At 47.4% G+C, this 18,828-nt stretch overlaps 1 protein-coding gene across 7 annotated transcripts in view; it reads left to right on the top strand.

Annotated features, from left to right (window-relative positions):
* LOC120457202 (uncharacterized protein CG43867) overlaps positions 1–18,828 on the top strand; it is a 103,611-nt gene that overhangs the window by 8,181 nt on the left and 76,602 nt on the right. The window contains exon 1 of one of the 7 annotated variants that reach the window (XM_039644559.2): positions 5,418–5,921. The exons of the other annotated variants lie outside the window; for them this stretch is intronic. The gene's annotated coding sequence lies outside the window, so the exon portion shown is untranslated. Of the gene's footprint in view, positions 1–5,417; positions 5,922–18,828 lie in introns of those variants that run through there. 7 annotated transcript variants of the gene reach the window in all.

Genomic DNA, 18,828 nt, shown 5'->3' with positions numbered 1-18,828 from the left:
TTGAGCCATTAAACGCTGACTAAAACCGCAACTGACTAAAAAGTGCACCTCAGCCCCTTGACCACGCGAAATGGCCATTAGCCAACCGCAATTGAATGGCAGACAAATTTTCCATTCTGGCCAACAGCATTCGAGTGCTGCAAAGTGACCGCAGAAAGCTTTATGTACCTAATACGTGCGCTAAAAAAAGTATAAGTATAAGTATTTAACATGTATGCTACCCACGCCCACGTTTTGAAAAAGTCCCCAAAAAGATTTGGACTTCATCTTTCAGGTCGAAAGATACAGTAGAAACTTGAGAGCAAAGCAAAAGCCATAAGTGACCGGAAGTACAGTCACGCCCATAGCGATTATCGATGGATGCGCAAATGCAGCCAGTTCGCTGCAGGTAAATTTCGGACAGGAAGCAGCTAAGTTGCCAAAAATTTATGGTCTTATGGTCCACTCCCGCATTTTGTTGCAATTGCGATTTCTGCACACTTACAATGGTAATTCTTGTTAACTTCTCGTGTAATGCGCAAATTTATGGCCCTTCCTATGTTTAAGATGCCACTGTAGTACTGTAGTATGCATTCGGAGTGGCAAACTGGCGAACTTTGTTCAAAGCTCGGCTCGGAAATGACTTTGAAATTAGTGCCTCTGCTTGTTAGTTTCATCATGTCAGCAAATATGCAATCGTACATTGGCCCTAATGCTAATTCAGTAATATGCTGGAAATTCAAGTACGCTTTTCCAGCTCCTTTCGACCAATGTGGCCATAACTTACCCGTGCGTCTGTCCTGCACCAATTGACTGAAACTCCCTGGCCTCCGCCACCTGTGTTGTGTGGAAAGTAGTCGAGTAGTCAAGTAGTCGTGTGTGCCAAGTGTCCTTGTCTTCTGGCCAAGAGGACAGATTTATGGCCAAAGCAAGCGGCTCAAGAGGTTAATAAAACTTAATAATTCCGTTCGAGTGTTAACTGCAGCCGACTTTAAGTTGCGCTTTAGTTTCGGGCCGATCCGAAAATCAAGGAGTCGTAAAGCAGGTGCTCCAAGGGTCGTAAACTTTGAGGCGGAAACCCCGGGGGCACATCTATCAAAAATGTATCGTTACAACACACAAAAATTAAATTATATAGTCACTCGCTCAACTTGATGAACAAGTAGCCATAAAAGAGCAGGGAAATTGGCAAATGAAAAGGAGGCGGACGCGGAGAGCCGCGGACACTGGACGTCGGCATAAAAATCAATCTAATTTCATTAAAGTCAGTCAACATAATAAACGGACATCGTTTTCTGCCGCTCCTCCAAGACAATGGGAAGAGCTCGGTGGAAAGGGAGCGGGCACTTGGGACATGGGGCGGAATTTCATTTTCCAGCTAAAAAGAAAGAAAGCGCGGAGCAAGTGCACACGGCAGCTGTGGGAGACATTGAAGGCCTTGGACTTCTTTAAAAACATTTGGAACAGCAGCTGGGGTTGCGGAGTTCTCTTCCTATTGAAGAGGCTGGGTTGAATATTTGCAACTAAACACAGCTCCCCACAAGTGGCTTTAATCTCCGAAGAGGTTAATCAATTGCCCCAAATCGATCCTTGTGCCAAAAGGCACAAAAGGGTGTGGGTTTTGTGTTCTCAGCGGGAACAGGTGAACAGGTACATTTCTCATGGACGTGTAATGTAAATCCCGTGTTAGAGCTCTCACATAATTCACGGGCCGAAACACGGGGCAATAAAACATTTTCCATTTTCCGCTTTCCACCTAATGACACGCCCCCACCCCCACTTTCAACCGACTCCTGCCGCCTCCACTCACATGTGAAGAAGTGAAAATGCGGAAAAGCCGGGGGTTCATAAATTCAATTCGCTTCGACCAGCAGCTGCAGTTGATTTTCAGTCCCAATTTCGAGTGATTTTCTTAATGTAGTTCAAAGGGAAATGGTGAGAATGCCGGGGATGGAATGTGGGCGCAAAGAGACGTGTGTGCGTTTGCAAAGGGTTTTCCCCGCTTTTCTTAAGTGCTGCGAGATCTAATAAATTTCCACTACGAGAAAGGCGGCAGGCAGGTCGCCCATTTTCGGGGGCGTTACGGATTTTTGAATAATATTTCACCTGCAGGTGGGTTATGCATCATGTGTGTGTGTGTAATTGTCTGAAAAATTACCATGTCTACATGACACGCACCCACGCACGCGCCGCCATTAAATCACATTTTCCCGGGCGAGTCTTCCAGAAGCGGTGGGCGCTGCAAAGTGCTTCCAAGTGGGTGGTAGCCTTCATCCTAGGCTAAAACATAGAAGCGGACCAGGCACTTAAACTAATCAAACTACCCTGCATTCAGCAAGCAAGACTTACTAAAACTCTCGCAACTGAATGGGATGAAGATAGAAAACCAACCGGATTTCACTATAATTTTCACATATTTTTCGGGCAACTCGCAAACTATGTAAGCGTGGAATCACGCACCCAAAAAGCCAAGAAGCCAAAAAGCCAAAAAGCCATTCCATTTACCCGAATTCCCAATATAGCCGGCGGAACTCCCCAAATAGTTCGCACATTTTCACAGGCACAGGTACCGAAATACCTGTCCACCGATTTTGTGCAGTTGTCAGGCGAATGTCAAGGCAAATCTCGGCGTTTATTTTACGTTTGATTGAAACTCTGATTAATTTCAGCAGCCAGCTCCCCAGCAGCTCCCCAAGGCTCCGGTTTCAACACCTGGGCACCTCCGCTCTCGGCTTTCATTTGTAATGAGTGCTGGGCACACGTACGGCGCATTGGTTACACGGCAGGAGACACGGCTCCGGATGGGGATGTGGATGCGGATACGGCTGTGAATGGGTAGTTGGGGCGTGGGGGGAGCAGCAGGGGCGGTCCTTTGGGCGCCCCATGTGCTGGGCCCAATCTGTCATACGCAGGGTTAGGGCAAACGGCCGGGTATGAACCAAAAGTGATGAGAGAGGTGACTTGTTACAATGTCCACACTGTGGCCCCTCTGAAAAATGTTTAAAATCGATGCTGGAGGCTGTCACGGGGATCTCAAGAAAGGCACAATTACTTGTGAAGGTGTGCAAATGCGTACTTCAGTTGTCAGTTTTGTTCCGAATCGAAAAATATGTTGCCCTCACCTTAGGGTGTTGATGGCATCGTGTTGGCCATGTGGGCGTCCTGCGTTGTATTCCATGATTATCACTTTGCACGTCCTTTACGCTTATATGTACATATGTGTGTATATGCGTGTGTGCGGGCTTCTGGCCCATCTGCTCCTGTTTATACGCTTTGCGTGATCGCATTTAGTCCTGCTCCTCCGCTCCTTTGTGGAGTGCCCCTGGGGATTATGCTGAGTGGGCTCATAATGTTGGCAACTAGCTCGTAACCCTCGTGGACCTGGTGCTGATGCTAGTGCCAAGATCTAATTGCTGAAATCAGTGTACTACACACGAGCTACAACGGGTCCGTGTCCTTGCATCCATCTCATCTCCGGCCGCTGCTGCTATTAGCCGTAAAAGCCGGCAAGACGTTGCCAAGACCATAAGGAAGTTAAAAGCAGCTAAAATAGACACCTGGGACAGGACTGGGGAAAGCCGTGCTGCCAGGTGCAGCTGCAGATGTCCCGACATCCCGGCATCCCGGCTAAGTAAGTACAGCTTAGCCCAGCCCAGTTCTTTGGCCGGGATCCCAGATCCCTCGTTCACCTCCTTCGGGGGCCAATCCAGTGGCACAGAATTTATTGACTTTGTCGCTGTCGTGTCCTCAGCATTTTCTCCTGCTTTTCGCTTTTCGCTCCGCAGTGCTAGTTGAACCTGGGACCATCACCGGCAGTCATCCTGTGCACTGCGAAAAACAAAAGCAAAGCTCGGAGTGCGCAGTGTACATTCGCATAAGGCAAGTCTCGGAATTTGCTGCAGTGCAAGCAAAAGCAAGAGCAAAAGCTTTGCCGAACAAATTAAAACCGAAGTCCAGGCCATAAATTAACCAGCGCTCGTCGTACACACCCAATCACAGCTGATCACGATGATGATGACAAAAACTGGCAAGGCTCCATCTCAAGCGGGCATCCTATCCTGCCTGCGATGTCCTGATGTCCTGCTGCCATGTTTTGTCTCCTGTTTGCCTGGCCCGACTTCGGCAGCCCAGGGGGTTGCTTTGTTGTTTATGAGCACGTGTAATCACTTTTGCCATGGTCCACTTGATGGCCATCAACTGCGACTGCGTTTCCTGCATCCCGAGCTTCCCCAAAACGGGTGAAGAGTCCCAATCCCAATCCCAATTCCATCCCAATGACCATCGCTGGGACTCAACTTAATGGGCACCGAAATCCGTATGCAGTCTTTAAATACCCCGCACTCAAATATTGGCCCTATGTAGATGGGTTTATTTGTAGATCTTTGCGTAACTTTGAGTGTTGGAAATTATTTTGGGCGTACCAGTGTTGGCCAAGCGGCAGTGTACTCATTATATTGGTTTCACACTGTTGATTTCGATTGTCCCGCTGGTGCCTGTCACTCGAACCCATTGCCGTTGGTGGAAATCTTTAAAGTGGTCCTCTTTGCCTTGACTGGATGACTCTTTGATTGCTGCAACTCTTGCACCTGCTGCCGGACACACGGACTGGAACTCAGATAGCAGGTGGGAAAGTGGGAAAGCGGGAAATGTACATACGTGGATGGCAGACTTTTGAATCGACTCGACCGAGTGGACACCAGACGCTAGAAGGGCAAAGGCACAGGCACAGGCACAGGCACATGTGTGCCTGTGAGCCAGGCGCATTCCTGTGAATTTTTGTGAATTGAAATTTTTGAAATTTCCCGTCACAGTCTGCACTCTGCAGACGGCCAGACACATTGGAATCCTGTTAATTGCTCCGAGCGGCGGTGTTGCAAGGATTGATGGGGTGGGGCAGCCACGCCCCCTTGTGGCTTGCCCTTTTTGGAAAAGCCTACCGAAGGTAGCAAGGGGTGGTTGTTGTGGGATGCTTAGGGCAGCGCTACATTTAAATGATTTCAGTTTATATACTTACACTTTGATTGAATGAATGGCCTTTTGTAATGGATAACCTATTAGTGACCTATAACTTTAGACACCAATTGGACTGTTAGGGGTGTTACAGATGTCGCTAAGTTCAGTTGGATTGGAACTTATATTGGTGGAATGGGATATTTTGTAAGATCCTGAGAGAGTGACGTGTGCACTTCCATATTTAAATGCAACGGTTCCGCGCCAACAGCTCGGCTAACAGAGAGGCGAGACAACTGTAGAGCTAGGCGCTGTTGAGTGGCTGTTGGGTCGCTGTAAGGCTGCAGTTGTTGCGCACTGTTGCCGTTCCACTCCAGTTCCTGCGCACGCTAACAGCGCGAAGCCACTCATGTTAGGCGAGCAGCAGGCAGGCAGAAGCACTCAAGTTCGACCCGAAAGTTCGCCCGATGTTTGCCCGGCTTAACATGGTGCTAACAGTGTTTTTTTTCCAGCGCCCCCATCGAGTTCGTGTTTAATCCGCGCTGCGCTTTTCGGTTAGCTAGTTTAACTAACTGTGTGTTTTTTTTGCCGCGGGTGAGCAACAACAACAAGTGGAAACAGCTGTTCGCGTTCGCTAAACGGCAGTAGAATGAGCAGGGCAAGTGGTGAATAACAAAACAAAGGCCCACGTTAACAAAAGTGAAAAACAAAAGCAAATAGCATAAAGCATAAAGCAACAACTGCGGACGGGCGAGCAAAGGAAGCGAAAAGAAGAAGAGGAAGAGTTTGCGCAGTCACGTGTGCAGTCGACGTCGGCTGCGACAGCGGCAGCGGCAGTGGCAGTGACAGCGGCAGAGGAAAATTCCCATGCGGAAAATTCACATTCGCATTCGCGAACGAAAAAGGCACCAAAGGCGAGACGGCGATGATGGAGCTGACGAAGAGGGAGCGAGAGCCAGCAACAACCACTAGCAGCTGTTAGACGGGGACAGGTGAGTTGTTGTGTTCTGGCGCCAGATCCTTGATCGCAGCCTCCATCTCTGTCGCACACGCAGTGCCCTCGCTTGGTATTTCGCTTCAACTTCGAATTCAAATTAAGAGCAAGCTGTGGAGCACTACAGCACCGGCCACGCCACTAGCACTCGGGCAAAGCATGCCCAAGTGTGCCTGCGAACACAGCAACAGCTGGGTACACTGAGAAATTGGCGGGGCTAGAAAAGGGTTATAATATCATCTATCCCTAGATGCATAGTCGTGTTTAACTGTTCTTTGCCTTCTCTTTGGGTGCCTAATATCAAAACAAAACCAAACGGAAGCAGTTGCAAGTGTCGGCCCTATTACTTTGACCTCGGCTGTGCACCAAGCAATTCCATTGATTTTTCTTGTGGGAATAGTTGGGAAAGCGACACTGTAGACATAGACATAGGAAACAACGTACTCCTTTGCAAGCGGAACCATCCGCACCCTTGGCACCCTTGGCACCCTTGGCACCGTTCCTGCCACGGACCCCGCCCCCTCTTCCGGCACCGCCCACCCCCCACACCCCACCTCTCTCCATTCCCTCGCTGTCCTCCTTGTTTTATTCGTTGTCCTTTCCTTTTGCGTCTGTCTGCTGTCGTTGAACTTTTTGCAACAATCTTCGACTTCTAGTTCGCCACCACCCCCCTCCCCATTTTCCTTTTTCACTCCCCCTGACCACCCCCACAACATCATGAGATATGTATGTAAGTGGCCAGTTTTGTACCTTTTGTTTCCCCCAACGGAATTTATGTTAATTTGCTGCTACATTCCCGCGCCCACCAGCCCCCCTCCCACTTTCCCCCCCCTCTTCGCTTGATTTATCCTGCTCCAATGTGGTAGGTTGTGATTTCCCAGACCTTCAGATACGCCGAATTCCGAATTCCGCACCAAATTCATTTGGTTGAAGATGATTCAATAACGCTCCGTTTCCCAATTCGTATTAATCCGTAATGGGTTCAGTAAGTGAGTGCCAGTTAATAATCGTATTGAACGAGGACTTTTGCCATCGTGGCACTTGCCTCAGATGCGGTGCACCGAGCAACAAGTTGCAGATATTCCTGCTTCGGTGCGATTTGCAAGACAAGAAATGCAAAGCTCTTTAAATATTTTAAAAAAACCCTTGTTTAAAGAGTTTCAAAACCCTTTTCTTAAAATTAGATATACATTTGATGGCAAAATACTTGCGGGTAATAGTTATTCTTAGTGGAGAGAATAGTGCGCACATTACACAATCACAATCACAATCCCAATATTCTTTGGCTAAAAACATGGGATTTCCTTTCGCAACGAGTGTCTGCCGTTCCTGGGACATTTCCCACTGCACTCGCAGTCCTTTTCTTGCATTTTCCTTGTCCCGGGTGACAAGTAAACTTCGCCATTCAAAGTGCATTTACCGCTGGCGCCCCCAGTGGACCCGTCTTTCTCCGCCTTTCCCGCCTTTCCCGCTTTTCCTTGCTTTTCCGCCCCCTGTGGGCTCTTTGGGTGGCTGCCAACACGTGGATACGTGACTGTGTCGGTTTTCCTGCCGTTTTCACCTACAATGTCCCTACATTAGCCCACTTCCGCCTCCGCCGCCTGCTGCTGTTTTTGTCACCAGGAGTCGGTAGTTTCGGTATTGTTTTCGGTTTTGCTCCATGCTCCATGCTCCCTGGAAAAACACTTCAACACTTCCTTCTGAATGCTCCTGTTCCTCGGTCCCAATTTGCAGCTTTCGCCAGGAGGAGGCCAAATTCGAAATTGGAAATTTGCAGCGAATAATTGGTTTTGTTTTCTATTGTTCTTCGGTCTGTCGCTTGTTTTCCTGAAAATAAGTGTGCAAATCTTGCCAGTTTTCTCACGATATGGGTCAAATTTCGGACTCTCTGAGGACCAGGAAAAATCCGACAGCAAAACCATATGCACTTGTACCCAAAACCCGGGCTCTAGTGATAGAAGTGCACTTTTTGCGAAGCTCCCGCTGAATGCAAACCTCAAATAGCAATTCCATGAACCGAGCACGCACGCAACATAAACATAGCTTGGACACTGGCAAAAAATGCGGAGTCCAAGGCAAAAACCGAAATTGGTAAACAAAAGGCACAGGAAAAAGCGAGGAATGCGCTACAAACAAATCGAAGAAACGGCAGTTACTATAATTGGAAGTTAAGACAAGCTTCTCTTTGGCAATCTTCAGTGAAACTCTGTATATTTGGCCCAGCTTGTTTAATGCGTTTCATAACTTACGAGGAGCCAGTAAGTGCTCAATGGGGAAGGGTATCAGGAAGTGGCTCGAGAATATGAATAGTGCGGGAAAAAGCAGCTTAAGACGATTTTATTTTTGTTTTCGCTGCCACTTTCCTCGTCCTCTGGCTCGGCCTCTTGCTCCAAGCTCTTTGCCAGAGCCAGACGTGGCCGGAAACTTTAATAAAAACATGTCAAGAGCACTTTTCCCCTTTTGCCACCGCAACTACAACTACAACTACAACTGCAACACAACTGCACACTGCACGCTCCCAAAACTGAAACTGAAAAATAGAAAAACAACAGCAGCTAGCCAGCTAGCCACCCACGACCGCAGTTGGCAGTTGGCAGTTGGCAGTCGGCAGTCGTTCAGTGGTTGTTTTTAGACTTGACCAAGTTTATTGCCTGCCATATGCAATTGCCGTAGATTATTTTGCTGCTCTGCCGGGGACATCGCCCCTTTCTGCGCCCATTGAGTGCACAGATTTGCCACGCCCACTGCCCACCGCCCACCGCCAACACAAAAATTGCTAGCCGGCGAAACCGAAACCGAGGCTGTCGCTGCACCTTGCACCGAAAGAAATGAGGCAGCACCTTTTCCTCTTTCCTACTCCTTCCAGGATTCTACTACCCTAGTCAACCACCTTATTGGGCATATCAGCTAATGCGCCTAGTTCTAGATACATGGATACTGGATACCAAGAATATCAACTCTGCAGGTCGTATTTTTCTCCGTGTGCCTGCAAATGCGACTGCGACTTGAGGGGCGCTTGGCAAACGGGGAGGCTACGTGATGTTGCCTCACTTGGCCAATTTTGGTCAGCTCTGTCCCCGCTACACTTCCATATCCATATCCATATACATTCAGGCAGGCAGGCCCAAGTGCTCCGCGGCACGGAACTCTTGAGTTTGGAGCAATTTGCAGGGAGCAGGGAGCAGGGAGCGGGGAGCTGGGAGCTTCGGGGAGCTTGCAGTGGGGATATATTGTAGATATCGTTGGGGAGCGAGGAGCGGGGCTGCAGTGCTGCAGTTTTATCCTCGTTGGATTCTAGTGAGCTGCGTTGGTTTTCTGTGTTTGCAAACCACAAGCGGCATTAAAGCCGCCTGCTCATGCACTTGAATATAAACATTAAAAGCAAGGCTTTCATTTCCGCATCGTTCTGCCTGCTCCTCCTCGAGTTGGGAAAACTACAAAGTAGCAAGATCACATTACTAATAAGTTGTTGTTTATCAATGCCCCCCGCCCCCTCTGATCCAAAGCATGTGCGTTGCTGCGGATGGGGGGGGGATGTTAAGTGGTCGTGAAACCATTGCCTCAGACCATGGTTCCGTTCCTGCCCCTCGTAATCAGTCATTCATTGGCATTGCCCCTAATCGAAGTGGTTTGCTAACTGCCCCAATGAGTCCTTAGAGCGCCCAACTGCGATTGCCACACACGTGGGGCACGCTCACGCTCACGTCCCAACCGCCCCCTTGCTCGAGTTTTCCAAAAACTGCTGTACATTTAATTAAATATTTATACATGAAAAGGTAAACGTGCCAGCAGGTTCAGCCGATTCAGAGGCTATAGACAGTCACGGATACGATACGGATGCGGCTACGAATACGGCTACTGCTACAGTAGAGACTCGTAACAAACTCGTAGCAAACATTTTACGATACATCGTCGCCGTCGACGTCGACATCGGTTTTTGCATAATTGATTAAATGACTGGCCGTATAACGCGGAGGGGCGGAGTGGGCGGAGGGGGCGGGCTCCGAATACGGCGGAGTAAATGGGAAGTTACGGCGGAAAGAAATCAAGCAGCTGCCTGAGTCCTGCGACCTCAGACACGGAAAACGGACTTCGGATGGGGGAAAATGGAAAGACGTCTCATCGGATGTTGCATGTTAGTTATGGTGTTGGTAAATGTTGTGATTATGGGCCCAATGAAAAATGCAGCCAATGGTTCTGCCAATTGGCCACATCGTGGCTGTGTGTGGTTGTGGGATTTCCTCCTAAATGAAAATACATGTAGTTGCTGACCTTGACATCGACGGCAATGGAATGGAATGGCATCGAATGGAGAAAGGGAAATTTGATGAGCTCTCCATCTACTTAAAGGTGGCAATCGATGGTGAATGGAAAATGGTGCGAATACATCTTGTGCCTTAAACTCAGATCTTTGCATCGACGAATTCCGGAGAGCTACGTTTCTCAGCTACGGAAAATCACCTTCAGGTTTTCTTTCATTTGTCTGGGTCATTTTTCTTGTTTGTTTGTTTGTTTGTTTGTTTTCATTAATGGTCTCGATTTGGCATTTGGCATTTGAACTTTGAACCTTTTGTCAGAGGCAAAATCACCCTCTTGCCGTTCTTGCCGTCTTGCCTCTCCGTTTCCACCCAGCTGGCTGTGCAAACATGCACCCCACTCCATCCGTTTCCCCATTTCCCCCATTTACCACCCCACTCCCCTTCCCATTTTCCGTATTTTCCGGCCATATGCTAATGGCTCGTGCTGGCATGTGTGTGTGCTTTTGTGTGTATGGGTGTGTGTCAAGTGTATATCCTTTCGGCGTAGCGAGTGCATTTTCTTGTCAACGCTGACATTTCCTGCACTTCGGCCTTGTTTTTCCAACCTCCGCCTCCCGTGCCACCCAGCGAACTCTCCCCCGCCTCGCTTTTCCCTTGTCGCTTCTCGTTTAATGAGCATTTCCCTTTTGTTTTCCGTGATGATAAAAGCCAGGAATTATGATTGCTCCACATTCGTGGCTTGTCAGTCGGATTTTCTCCCCAACTCCCCTTAAAAATGCACGAAAAAAGCCCAGGCCACATTTCATTCCATTTTCACGATGAAAAGATGTAGTAATATTTAATATGCTGAAAAAAACAATGGGCACAAAGGTGACATGCAATGGCATTAGAAATCACCCCAAAGTAAAGTCGAAATACTATAGATCTTGGTTTTGGGAAAATTAAAAATGAAAAATGCATTTCAGTGCATTTGTATGTAAATATTGCATGTGTGGAAGTGGGTTGCATGGGATTTGAGTGGGTGGGTGGCCCTATAAAATGTAGCTGCAAGTGCGCTCTCAGCTGTATTTATGTACATATACACATACACGTCCTTATTTGTCCTCTTTTGCAACAGCTTTGCATGGCATTTTGTATTCGAATGCTGAAAGAAGAATGGCATTTGGTTGAGCTTTATTTTCATAAATAATTCCCAGTGATCTACTTGGTATAAAGTCGAAGTATTATAAGTTGAAGTTGGAGCCACAAGGTCAGGGTCGTTGCCATCGCCATATTTCGACTGTGTTCCTCCTCCAATCGGCAATTAAGATGCCTCCCCCGCGCCCGCACCCACACTTTTCCTGGGCTCCAGCTTTTCCAACGTCTGCCTCGTTTTTCCTACTTTCAAAAGGAACCAGGCGCCGCGCGCAAAGTGATTCCCATTCTTGTTTAATCGATGGCGTCAATTGCACTCCACTTGAGTCGCTCGCGTTTTTATGACAGCCCCACCCACTGCACCACTTGCACCACTTCTCCACTTCTCCCCTCTGCCTTGAAACAATTGCATGCTATTTTTACATAAACAAAAAAGAGTAGCACCGCGACAGAGGAGGGCGCATATAAAAAATGAAATAAATTTGCAATCATTTCTCTATTGATTCGGCCGGCCGCAAGTCGTTAAAATATTTCGTACGTTGCCAGGCAAACTGAGTGCACTGCTCAATCGCTTTCCGCATGAGTGCCCCAACTACAGTGGTGCCTCGATAGGCTCACTGTTGGCTGGCAACGTTCTTAAACTAAATGTTTTGAACTACAAAGCTACTTGACGTAATATCCGGCGCGGAGAACCAAAGGGATGCACATATTTTAGTGGCTTGCCCAGCTAGTTGGTGCACCGGGCAGGCTTCACTGTAAGCGGAGTGGATGGAGTGGAATGTGAGTGACATGCGGAGCTCTGTTAACCGTTAACAGCTGCCGCTCTCCCAAGATGTAACAGCTGAGAGTGGCTGGGTAGCTGAGTAGCTGAGTAACTGAGTAGTTGAGCTAGGAGAGTTACATACACTTACAGTGTTCTCACGAAACGAGAATTTTGAGCCCATGTTTCGGCTGTGCAGCAGCTGTTGTGGAATTTTTTCTTGCAGTACGTTGACTTTTGCAACTGTTGTTATTTTTCGCATTATTGCCATTATTGCTGTTTCTCCTGTTGTTTGCCATCCGCAGTTGTCGCAGTGTTATTTTATTGTCGTCGTTATTATGGATTTTCAACTTGGTCATTTCCCCCCTCCCCTTGCCTTCCTATTTGTATATTTATACCCGTTACTCGTAGAGTAAAAGGGTATACTAGATTCGTTGAAAAGTATGTAACAGGCAGAAGGAAGCGTTTCCGACCATATAAAGTATATATATTCTTGATCAGGATCAATAGCCGAGTCGATCTGGCCATGTCCGTCTGTCCGTCTGTCCGTCCGTATGAACGTCGAGATCTCAGGAACTACAAAAGCTAAAAAGTTGAGATTAAGCATACAGACTTCAGAGACATAGAAGCTGCCACAAACCGCCCAAAACTGCCACCCCGCTGAGTAACGGGTATCAGAAAGTCGAGAAACTCGACTACAGCGTTCTCTCTTGTTTTGTTTATGAGCCTTATAAGCCCATGAGTCAAAATCACTCCTCTGCAAGTTAGAGTCCGTCTCTGCATATCTCGTTGTTTATTTATATTCATTTTGCATAGATAACACTCGTTGCTCATTGCTCATGTCTGTTGTTGCTGCATTTTAATTAAGATAACTTCGCTTTATGACACATCATGGTGTCCCATTGTGCCCCCCCTTCCAAAGATCCTATGGGCTGTCACTCAAGGAATGCAAGTATGCAAGTATAATATATGTATGTAATTGAAGTGGGGGACTACGATTAGCACAATCGATTTCAATTGGCTGTGATCTGGAGTTGGGAGTTGGGAGTTGGGACTGCAGTTATAGTATATTTATACTCCCAAATATTCCGCCCTTAATCTCAAGGCTCCTCTCCCCACTCTGGAGATTCGTCAGGTTCAGCGGTAATTGGCTTTAATTAAATGCAAGTCGTAAAGTCAACTGTGTAGAGCTCCCCCCTCCCTGCCCACCGCCCGCCGCCTTGCCTTAATTAAAGCGAATGCGAATCATAAACATGGCACTGCCCAGCACACGGAAAGCAGCGCAGCCAATTGTCAAACACTCGTAACTTCGCTGGCGACGCTTTGGATGGCGAGCCAAGTGAACGGAAAGCAAACGGACGCCGAGCCCAAGCGAACCCAGGTGAATGTAGGTCAGTGTGGTGTGGTACTGTGGTGCTGTGGTGCTGTGGTGCTGTGGCTGGCAGCGAAGGCAACTGCTCCACTGAGCACCTGCTTCGGACTTGGGTCTTAATCCCTCGAAATTTCGTCGCTTTTGCACCTCTTAATCTGGCTATGCCCGACATTGGAATGCGCTGGAGTAGTAGCTACTTTGTTCATAGATGGAATTCATTTTCCAGCCTAACAGGCATATTCATTTCGCAGGGTATAGCTCCATTCGTTCTGGCTCAGCTGGTGGCTCAGCTACTTTTGGCCACTGCCATTGCGGGTGTCGACCCGCTCGACAAAAGCGTCCAAATCTGCAGCGTGTTTCTGGCCATTTGGAGCGGCGGCGACTTGGAAAACTGGTCCATGCGAAGGTCGAAGTGGTTCTGCCTCTGATTCTGGTGCTGATGCTGATTCTGGTGCTGATGCTGATTCTTATTCTCATTCTCATTCTGATTGTGACTCGGATTGTGAATTGTGGTTCTCTAAAACGGCCAACGGTCATGCTTCTTAATTAGCTGCTTATTTTTTGACAGTTTTTGTTTGCTGCTGGCTGTTCTAATTGTTGTTGCTGTTGTTATTGTTCTGCTTGTTATTGTTGTTGTTGTTGTTGTGGTCTCATTAGAAGCAACATGTTGTTGCTCTTGTTGTCTGCAGGAAGTTTTCGGAGCGGGTGGCGAACCGGTTTGTTTTTCTTCTTTTATTTCCATTTTTATTCGGCTTTTATAGTTGGTGGGATTGTTTTTGTTTCTGTTGCTGTTTCTGCTTCTGCTTCTGCTTCTGTCTGTCTGTCTTGACGGTTAGTATGTGGTTACGAGATTGTCCAACAGCTAACGGTTTGTTTGGGAGTCGCAATGCTTTAGTATTGCTCTTACAGCACGAAGTTATAGTTAGTCGCATTTCGGTTGAGATATTTGGTGAGTTACGTTGTTCATTAACCATTTACTGGATATCTTTACTGCACTCATCTCAAATGGCATTTGCAATGATGCAAGGGCCTACTACTTCTGATTACAAACATGGTGTCGAACTATAGTTATTCCCGGGATGTCTGGAGTGCAAAGAGACCCAACTCAGAGATAGTGCCACAGATTACTTCCAGCTCATCTGGGTGGACACCCTCGCACTTGCAATCGCACACTTGTAAGGCGGCGTAATGTATGGGCGAAGATATATCTAGTTGATCTAGACCCAAAGTCGTTAGTCGCCAGTCGGTGCTTTGTTGTAAGTCTCTTTGCTTGTCACGTAGGTCATGGAGGGGCAGCCCTGACCCCCCGACACCCCCGACCCCGACCCCGACTCCAACCCCCGTACAAGTGCTTACCAACTAGCATAAACAACAACTGCAGAATGACAACCGTTTTACAAGGAGAAACCGCAGACAACGACAACGACAACGACAACGAACAACAGAAAGAGGAGGAAAGACGAGCGACGCACCCAAGAGTTAAGGCCCTCGACTCACACTTGCCACACACAATATATATGGCATAGCATACGTATAGTATGTGGCACTTGTGTGTGGACTGGGCCCACAGTTGCACGGTTTGTCTGGGTCCATGCCCCCACCCCCCTACAGCCCCCCTGGAGCCCCCTTTAGTACTCCCTTTCGGAGTTACTGTGGCAGAGACCAATTAAAATGCGCGACATCACATGTGCGCGAGCATTTATTATAAATTTTTCGTTGGAATTGAGTGAAAAATAGTTGAAAGAAAGAGCGAAAAGAAAGCAAAGGGAAAAATGAATGCGGGAGTGGTTATAAAAAGACAAAAAATAGCCTTGGCAGGGTGTGGACGTGGTTAATACCCTGGATTGGCAAGCGGAGCAAATATATGCATACTTCACAGCGAAACCGCACACGCAGTGTGACCGAGGTGCATATAATTGTCACAGTGTGACCAACGGCAGCTCGGAATGCAGCGTGCAGAACCTTAAAATTGCATTCCGGATGCCCGAGCTTAAAACTTGATTCCCATTTACCAGTTCCCAGTTCCCAGTTCCCAGTTATTCAGCAGTAAGTTCCTCTTTTAATGCGGCAAAGTGAAAAAGGGAAATAATATGAGTTCTAACAAAGTAACAGCAGGGAAGAAAGTCGGAGTAAACTTGCGGAGAGGTGGGTGGTGGGCGGTGGGCGGTGGTTGCGCTACTGTGTCTGGTTATCCTGCCACACCAGTTATTAGTTGGCTCACACCCTCGCTGAGCTCACTGAGCTTTTCTCGTTACCCACATGCATTGACAATGTTTTTCAAATTGACGACGCATTACACTGTGCATGGGCGGCGGGTGCAGGGGGGTTCAGAAGGGGCAGAAGTGCTGTAAAATTATTGGCATGCGAACGATGCAGCGGTGTTTATTAAATTTTTGAAGTGCCACAACAAAGGCAGTGGAGTCGCTACTGAAATGGTCGTCGCTCTGGAGGATGTGTTGTCATGGTGTGTCGATGGGTGTTGTTGTGGGTGTTGTTCTGGGTGTGGGTTTGAAATTTTATGTAGTATTAATTTTACAACTTTACATGCGACAGACTGCAGACTGCATTGCGCGGTGTATTATAAAAGCTGCTGTTCGATGAAATTGAGCTAAAACACCATACCAATACCACACTATCCACATATTTTCCACTCACCAGCGAATTTGCGTAAAGTACATTATGTAACGTTAGTGTCAACAGAATACAAGTAATGAAACAATTTGTGGCAGAAGGAGATGCGTTTGCCTCGCATTGAAATGTGTACAATACAGCTCTCGGTTTTGCTTGCGCTGCTGATAATATGTACATAACTACATTGTATAATAACGTATTTGGCAAAGCTCAGCCGAGTGGCAACTGAAACTTTATTTTTGTTTATATTTTTATTAAGTGAAGAATCCGTACATCATAATATTGTATCTTAACATCACAGGGGCGAGATATTCCTAGGGATTACCAAACACTATATATGTAAATATTAGTGACGTAAATCATTAATTCATTAATATGTCATTAATATGACTGACGCTATAAGAAAAGTCGTTATAGCCGGATTCTACTGTATTTATGATTGGTATTTTCGGTATAATTTGGCTGATAATGGTCAGAAAGCCAAAAGAATTACATATTTTTTTCTCCTAATTACCAATACTAACGAACCAAATCACAGTTCTCGGTTTTGCTTGCAGAGCTGATAATACATAACTACATTGTATAATAACATATTTGGCAAAGCTCAGCCGAGTGGCAACTGAAACTGAAACTGCAAAACTACATAGGAGAACCGGAACTGCAGTACTGGGTACTGGGAACCCCAAGAAGGGGAGCTTAACTATCGTCTGGGGTTTTTAGAAATTTGTTTTGCTTCGCTCTGTCTTTGTGGCCGCCCTTTGCCCCTCTGCCCCTCTGCTGCTCTGCACTCTGCACTTCATTGGAGCCGTGAACAAGTTTTGCCAACTATTTGAGTGAGTTTTCCATTCCATGTCGCCATTCTTATATTCGGGCTGCCCCGTATTCCTCCATTAGGGAGCTAAGCTAAGAGCAAGCGTAAGACAATGCAGTTGGATTTGCCATACTCGCAACTCCCAACCCTCAAACCCCAAGAAAATCCTTTCGCCCGGGGAACTACAGTGCACTGCTGCACTTAGCCAACTTAAGTTAACCCAAAGCTGAGGCGGAGTGTCGGTATCCGACAGTTGTTCAACTGTATCTGAGTTGAGTTGCAGTCTCCGCACCCGCACTCGCATTCGCATCCCTAGACCCTCTCCATTTCCATTTCCGTTTCCGTTTCCCGTTCATGTGTTGGCCAAGTTCGTACTAAGCCGAGTGTAAACAAAGATATCTACTAGCATGCTCCCAGTTTACCAGCTACCAGTTACCAGTTACCATATGTGTATGCAAAACAAGCTTTGCTAAGCCGCTTACGCTTATGACTTTCAGGCCTGCCAATCTGACCGAGCTTCAGTTTCCCGGGCTAATGCCGTGTAATGGGTTCGTTAAACCCGCCAAACCGCCAAAATGGGGCTTCTATTATGAGGTACAGTCACGCACTCGCAGTGGGGCTGAACTTTTCTTCAAAACTTCTGTTTCGCACATGCACCTTCAATTCAAATCTTCGGTTAGCCTTTGTGGCGTTAAAGCGCCGTGTGAAGTTATTACATCTTGTGAAGTTATTACATCTTGCGAGTACTTGATGTTATGTGTGCCCTGCAAAAGCCTTATGTACTGAGACACAAACTCACTTTGATGCACTACAATAATCATGCACTCTTGTCCAACCTGCCGCCCTGTTGTCGCATTTCACTGGCTAATCGAGTGGCCGGTGGACACTTCCGGCTCCCTTGAAGCGTAAGGTTCCGTAGGAGCCTCCAGCAATGTTGCCAATTTTCACAAAGCCTGAGCAAATTAGAAACAATTTGGCACTGAGTGCACTTAAAAGCGAGAGCTGCAAGGAGGAGTGAAGTGGAGAGTGCCCTGAGTGGAGAGCAGGACACATTTTGTCAAATCAAAAACTGAATTTGAATTTCAATCAACTCGAATTAAATCAAAATTTGCAAAATGAAGGAGCGCACACACACAGGGAGCTACACATGCATATTCTTCTGCTCCGTGCAGAAGAAAGTACGGAGCCCTGCTCGAAATTGGAATATAATTCTTATGAATGTGTCTGGTTTGGGTCGTGGGTTCTGAGTCCTGCGTCCTGTGTCCTGCTTCCTGTCCCTTCGACCATAGCCACAGCTCCAGAGATTTGGCAAAGGAGCTGCAGCAATGGAAATGGACTTTCGAGCGGAGAGCTTGCAACCAAAGGCTTTTAGCCACAAAAATTCACAGCAAAGAAAGTGCCCAGAACGCTGCAAAGGAGAGGAGTGGAGTGGAGGGGGAGGAAAAGCCATCAGCCAGCAGTCCACGGACCACAAAAGATGAAAGGCGGGGAGCGACGCCACTCCTGCTGCCACTGCTGTCTATAATTTAGTGGCATATTCAATTGCCAACTGCCCCTTCCATGGACTTTTGTCCCGTTGATTAGACATTGCGCACACGTAGCGGCGATTGATGCCCCAGATTCGCGCACCTGTTGGCCAGTTCTCTCCAGTTTCATGCTACTGTCCAGTATCCACTGTCCAGTGCCCACTTTCCACTTTTCCGTCTGCTCGTGTCACTCGTTCTCGTTCTGCTCAATCGCTTTTCCGCTTGTCCGCTTGTCCGCTTTTCCCTCACTTCTCATCTGCTCGCATTGATTTCCTCGCTTGGGCACGTAGATAGGTGTAAATGTTGACTGGGATCTGGTAATGCCCAAACCGATTGCCAGATTGGCGGCTTGATGGATTGCGCGTCATTGTTTGTGCAATGTTTGGAACGGGCCCAAATATGCGGCTATCAA

The sequence above is a fragment of the Drosophila santomea genome, chromosome X (genome assembly GCF_016746245.2).
Source record: "Drosophila santomea strain STO CAGO 1482 chromosome X, Prin_Dsan_1.1, whole genome shotgun sequence".
NCBI classification, from domain to species: domain Eukaryota; kingdom Metazoa; phylum Arthropoda; class Insecta; order Diptera; family Drosophilidae; genus Drosophila; species Drosophila santomea.
This window is presented reverse-complemented; position numbering and strand designations above follow the sequence as displayed.